The sequence below is a fragment of the Nyctereutes procyonoides genome, unplaced genomic scaffold (assembly GCF_905146905.1).
Source record: "Nyctereutes procyonoides isolate TBG_1078 unplaced genomic scaffold, NYPRO_anot_genome, whole genome shotgun sequence".
In the NCBI taxonomy this organism is placed as follows: Eukaryota; Metazoa; Chordata; class Mammalia; order Carnivora; family Canidae; genus Nyctereutes; species Nyctereutes procyonoides.
The window spans coordinates 3,336,083-3,343,364 of NW_026575047.1; positions in this window are offsets into that span (position 1 = coordinate 3,336,083).

Genomic DNA, 7,282 nt, shown 5'->3' on the forward strand with positions numbered 1-7,282 from the left:
CAAAAAAAGATAAAAACATCAGCCTAAGGAAAGTGAGACAATGGGTAATTTTTGTAAGCCAAGATTTCTCCCGTTATTTAGGGTCATTTGATAATTCTGAGCCAAGTGGAAAGGGAATTGGACCTTATTTCCTAAATTAAAATTTTCCAGGTCACATTCTGCATCTTAAGACAAAGCTGGTACCCAAAAAAGTAATATGTGGAGGATGGAAAGGTGGAAGGGGAGATGAGCAGGGAAAGCGCAAGTGAACAGGGGATAAACAGCACCCTAAGTACTTCCAAATTTAAAAAAAAAATGATTTTATTTATTCATGAGAGACACACAGAGAGAGGCAGAGACACAGGCAGAGGGAGAAGCAGGCTCCCTGTGAGGAGCCTGTTGTGGACTCGATCCCAGGACCCTAGGATCATGACCTGAACCAAAGGCTGAGCCACCCAGGCATCCTGAGTACTTACTTCCTACTTTATGTTGATTCTGGAACATGAAGATGACAACCGAGGTCAGGGTTTCCTGTCACTGATTTCAGGTTCTATCTCCAAGACAAAAGGTAGGCAGTTTCTCTGAAACAGTTCCTTTCTGGATTTTTCATTCTCTAACTGTTGGTTAAATAATTACTATTGACTTTTGTATAAAATATGTTCTTTTTTTCCTAAGATTTAATTATTTATTTGAGAGAGAAAGAGAGAGAGTGGGGATAGGAGCAGAGGAAGAGAAAGAGAGACAGAGAGCTCAGGCCAACTCCCCACTGAGCAAGGAGCATGATGCGGGACTCCATCTGATGACCCTGAGATGAAGGTCCTGAGTCGAAACCAAGAGTCAGCGACTCAATTGACTGAGCTACCCAGGTGCCCCAAAAGATGTATCCTTTCATTTATTCAATTCAGATGTATTGAATGTCTATGATATGCCAGGCACTGATCTAGGAACTTGGGAAACAGTTCTGAGCCAAAAAAGACAAGCATCCCTCTTCCCACAGGGCTTATAATTTCAAAATTATCTTTTGCTGAGTGGAGATTTAACCATTTCTTTTTAAAATTCATGGTAGAGTGTAGCAATTATCAACCTTTTTGATCTCAGGATCTCTTTACTGCCTTCCAAATTTTATTTATTTATTTATTTATTTATTTATTTATTTATTTATTTATTTATTGAGAGACAGAGAGAGAAAACATGAGTATGGTGGGTGGGACAGAAGGAGAGAGAGTGAGAGAGAGAGAATCTTAAGCAGACTCCACGCCCAGTGCAGAGCCTGACACAGGGCTCAATATCACGACTCTGAGATCATGACCTGAGCAGAAATCAAGAGTCATGCTTAAGTGACTAAGCTACCCAGGAGCCTCTACAATCTTCCAAATTATTAAGGCCACAAAGAACTTTTGTTTATGTAGGTTTTATTAATCAGTAATTACTATGTTAATGACTATAACTAACATTTAAAAATACTGTTTATTCTTTGATTAAAATAATGAACCTGTTAGATGTACAAAATAACATATTTAAAAAATAGCTATATTTTCTAAAGCAAAGAGTGAGGAGAGTGACATCAAGTTTGCAAATCTGTTTTCTGTCTGATTTAACAGAAGAGCTGGATGTTCATGACTTCTGTATTCCATTTGTGGTATCAATATCATGCAGTGTCTGGAAGACTCAAGTGGATGTTTGCAAGAGAAGGATGGAGTGAAAAGGCAAGTTAGTTCTTAATGTTGTTATGAAAGTGTTGTTTACTCTATGGATGCCTGAAAGGGCCTCAGAGACCCACGGAGCAGAGTTCAGGGACTCTGGTGTCACTAAAAAGGCACACATTTGGGAGACTTGAGTTATTTTTTAAGGTTTTATTTATTTGAGAAAGAAAGAGCATGCACAGATAGAGGGGAGGGGTAACCGAGAAGGGTAGAGGGAGAAGCAGACTCCCCACTAAGTGCGACCCTGACTCAGAGCCCCATTCCAGGACCCTGAGATCATGATCTGAGCTGAAGGCAGACACTTAACCAACTGAGCCACCCAGGTGTCCCTGGAAGAACTGAGTTCTAACCTATGATCTTCAGAAGTTATTTCACCTAAGCTTCCACTTCCTCCCTCTGAAAACGAGTGCTTTGGATTCAATTTTGGTCAGAAACTTTTCCAACTATGGCATTTCCAGCTGCTCTGGGTCCTTTAATATTTGAATGGAGAAGATTTTTTCTTTTTCCTCCTCCCCATGTTCCTGGCCCAGGTGCTGACTGAGTTAGGATAAAGGAAGGGAGCCCTTATGACATTCAGAGATGAAAAAGCTACAGTTTCTTAGCAAAGGGAAGCCCATGGCTATTCTATAAACATGTCACTTTGACAGTAGGAAGATTTAGTATTGACAACAGATGATTAGCCCCACAATGGACTCATAAGGACAATTTTATTTATTTTTCCTCTCCTTCACCAACATGATCTCATCCACATGATCTCAATCCCCTTCTACATCCTGGAAAATCCTGACGACTGACATTGGCTATTGAAGTTCAAGGCTTAACAGAAACGGTGGGGCTTAGGGATAGAGAAATAAAGAAGCTGTAGTTTAGGGATATCCGAGGTACCCCAAAGAGGGAAGCAAAATGGAGTCCCCAAGAAAGTCTGTCCCACCTGTAGATGGTGGGCTCTGAACTCCTGAATGATGCCCCTGCCCCACCCTTTGCTCCTGAGAGCCCCCTACTCATACTTTTTTGCCAGATGAATAAAGCAGTAGTTCTCAGACTGAAATGTGCATCAGAAATCTCCAAGAGGACTTGTTAAAACAGGTTTATAGGACTACCTCTGTAGTTTTTAATTCAGCTGGCCTAGGGTAGAGACCTGAGAATTTGCATTTTATACAAGTTTCTAGCTGATCTTGTTCCCCAGGTGGCTGGACCTTAGACCACACTTTGGAAACTACTAGAATACTTAAATTACTGAAAGTAATTTGGCTAACAAAACAAAACAAAACAAAACATGTTTTTTGAACTCTAAATGTCTCTGTAATCAGGCTATAAAACAAGGAAAGAGACACAAAAGTATAAATAAACTACTGGCCCTTCATCAAAATAAAATGCTTCTGCACAGCAAAGGAAACAACCAACAATTCTAATAGACAACCTACAGAATGGGAGAAGATATTTGCAAATGATATATCTGAGAGAGGGTTAGTACCCAAAATATATAAAGAACTTATACAACTCAACACCCCGAAAAAAAATAATCCAATTAAAAATGGGCAGAAGACATGAACAGACATTTCTCTAAAGAAGCCTTATAGACATCCAATAGAGACATGAAAAGATGCTCATCATAACTTATCATCAGGGAATTGCAAATCAAAACTACAATGATATACCACCTCACAGATAACCTGTCAGAATGGCTAAAATCAACAACAGCAGAAACAACAGATGTTGGTGAGGGTGAGGATAAAAAGAAACCCTCTGCACTGTCGGTGGGAATGCAAACTGGTGCAGTCACTATGGAAAACAGTATGGAAGTTCCTCAAAAAATTAAAAACAGAGCTACCTTATGATCCAGCAATTGCAGTACTGGGTATTTAGCTAAACAATACAAGAACCCTAGTGCAAAGGGATACATGCACCCCGATGTTTATAGCAGTGTTATTTACAATAGCCAAAGATTAGAAGCAACCAAAGTATTGATTGGTTGATGAATGGATAAAGAAGATGTGCATACACACAGACAGACAGACACACACACACACCCCCACCCCCCACATATATATAATGAAAATTAATCAGCCATAAAAAGAATGGAGTCTTGCCATTTGCAATACCACACATGGAGCCAGAAAGGATAATGCTAAGCAAAAAAAAAAAAAAAAAAATCAGTCAAAAATACAGATACCGTATGATTTCACTCATATGTGGAATTTAAGAAACAAAACAAATGAGCAAAAATAAAGAAGAGAGAGGCAAAGCAAAAAAAAAAAAAAAAACAGACACTTAACTATAGAGAACAAAGTGATGGTCATCAGAGGTCAGAGGGGTTGGGGGATGGGTTACACAGAAGATGGGGATTAAGGAGTGCACTAGTCATGATGAGCACAGGATAATGTATCGAACTGTTGAATTACTGTATTGTACACTTGAAACTAATATAACATTGTATGTTAACTAACTGCAATTAAAATAAAACTTAAAAAAAGAAAAAAATAAAAAATAAAAAAAATAAAATAAATTTAAGAACTAAACTAAAATATAAACATCATGGTGGCTTGACTTCGCCTGTCCTGTTCATTGTGGTATCCCCAGAATTTAGAACATCACTCAGTGCAGATTAGATGCTCAACAAAATGTTTTTTGAATAAACAAAAGGAACAGATGAAGATGCTGAATATCAAAAGCCCTCCAATATGTCATTGTAGAGGAATCTTGGTTAGCAAGTCACATTCTTGAATTACTAGATCGGGGCGTTATCCTTTTGCTTTATTCCTAGTTAGATCCTTTCCATTGCTGTAGCCTCTCCTTGATCAATCACTTTTTGTTAAACATGCTGCCCTGCACAATTGAAAGTTTAGAAAGATATATAAAAATCAACCCAGGTTTTGGGGCCAAGAAGTTCATTATTCTCCTCCATCTATATTTATAAGCAGATATTGAAGACATCCTGAATCAGGAGTCTCTGCTCCTTTGGCCCCTATCACATTAGCCTTGCATAACCTTATGCGCTTATTAAAAGGAACCCTGGTCTGTTTTGGTTTGACAGTAACCTTCAAGTGCTTGATTTAATAAGCTAGGGAATTAAAATAAATTGTATTGGCTTGTTCAATCATCTGTATTACGAAGAGCTGCAAAAAGCTAGAACAACATGAAAACACAGGAAGGAGCAAGCAGCTTCGGCAAGATGAAGAGGGAGAGTCAAGGGAAAAGAACCTGTGTTTAGAGATGCTCACGTGGAATGAAGAGAACAAAAGCCTGTGGCTTTCAAGACCATTTCCCCCACCCCGATTAAAAAATATTGTCAAAGCCAACATCAAATGAGCATTTTCTTATGAAGAAGGTGACACTTCAAGCCATGACATAGGAGCTATACCTCTATTAACAGTTTGTTTAAATAAATAAACACAACTCAATAAAAAAAAACAGCATTAAATTAGTTTTATTCCCTCTAACAAGCCACACAGGGGCTACGCAGATGGAGGATGAGGACGCTCTTCCCTGAAATGTTTGGCCTCTATATGAGATTAAAGGATACTGAACGTGGAGGCTGGCTTGTTTATGTACCGGCTCCTTTGCATGCACAGTGCCTAGAAGACCTGGCATAGAGTAGGGGCTCAATAAAGACCTCATTTAAAGCTGGAAGACATAATTACTTGAATTTTTTGGGACAAAAGAACACACAACATGCTCAAACCAGGGTAGCCCATCTTTTACTTATGTTATGATCAGTAAGAGGCACTCTGACTCTGTGCTGTTTTTTTTTTTTGTTTTGTTTTGTTTTTTTTTTTTTTTTTTTTTTTTTTTAATATATAGCCTCCCCAGAAACAGAGAATTTGCTATTTCTTGATCGGTTTTGTGTTACGAAGGGAACACTGGGTGGTAAGTAAAAGAGCTGGGTTTGGAGTCAGCTGCTGAAATTCTAAGCTTCTTTTCTCTGCCGTATAACGAAGCTATTAATGCTAATTACGTCATAGTTATTCATTCCTCGGGGGGGGGGATTCAGTAACATATTTATTGAAAGCATACACACAATGCTTGAGACAGAGTTCACACTCAACAAAATACTTGTCACTCTCCCTCCTATTGTAAGGACGAGAAGATTGTGCTTCAGAAGGATTAGGTGACTGTCTCCAGGATCATCCCACTGGGATTTCAGTAAATAGGGATTCAGTTCTCCCTAACTACACAAACCATGGTCTTTGTCCACACTCTAAGCCTTCCTGTGCGGGGGGTGGAATTCAGGTATACTTGAATACAGGTATACAGGTTCCCTCTCTGGCTTCCCCACACACACACATGTAGACACCCCAAAAACAAATAATCCAATTATTTGAACCACTGCACAAGCTTATTATCCCAAGCCCTACTTCGTCAGTAGTGAACGGGCTGTTGTTGACTTTGAAAGTAGCAGTGAGTTTACAGAAGTTCTCAACTTAGGGGAATGTTTCCTACTTCATAGTAGAGACACAGGCCTGTGGTCATGATAAATGTAAAACATTGTGGCGGGGTGCGGGGGGGGGCAGATTCTCTAAGTTTGCTATTTAAAACATGTTTGTTTGATATAAGTTGATGTTCTTGAGACAAATGTGTCAAAAATGTGAGATAATATAAAGGGCGTTGAAGCAGAAATGCTAATTAAACCAGTGTGAATGTAAATTATGTTTTATAACATCACAGACTAGGAGAATTCTTATACACCGCTCCCCTACCCACTTTTCACACTGGATTAGCTGCATTAGGTAATAAGCCAATGCGACTTCTTTTTTTCTGACCAGACTTTTTGACCAAAGAGGAAGCCGTGGGTGGTCTGCCTGTTGACTTCTATTCCAGGATTTTAATTGCTATTCCCTCTCTCCTAGGCTACGTACAAATCATGAACACCTTGCAGTTATTTACATCCATAAACTGGTCGCTCATTTATAACTTTACATTACAGTCACCTGGCAAGATTGTAAAAATTAGATAGCTAATCCTTCCCTGCACAGATACTTAATTCGTTGGACTGAGGTGGAGCCCAGACACCATACTTCTAAAATTTTTCTAGGTGATCCTAAGGGGTGGGTGGGTCTGAGAACCACTACCCTAATTGTTCTGCCTTTGAACCACTGCACAAGCTAACATTTTTTTCTTTCCTTTTGTCACTATGCAACTCCTAGCCGTTCCTCAAAATTAAAAAGGTACCTGTTTCAAGAAGTGTCTCCATTGGGTAATATATCAATCTTTCTCTTTAGAATTAAAAATAATCATTCCATGTTCCATCCTCACCCTCAGTAGATTCCACACTACTATAAATTCCTTGAAAGCAGAGACATAGGGTGGAGATTGTAGAATGAATAAAATAATTAGGGCCCAGTCACACGCAGGGATGCTAGAACCTTATAAACAAGCAAGAACCTTATAAACACATTGCAGCACTGTGGAGGAAGGTGGTAAAGATGATTTTGAGCAATCACAAGGGTACATACTCTATGTCATACATTTACGTAGAGAACCAAAACCAAAAATGGCATCCCTGCTATGAGAAACCGGGTGAGTGGTTATCACAGAGGGAGGGTATGGCAACAGGAAGGGGCATGAGGACGGTTTATGTGATGCTGTTTATGCCCTTGATC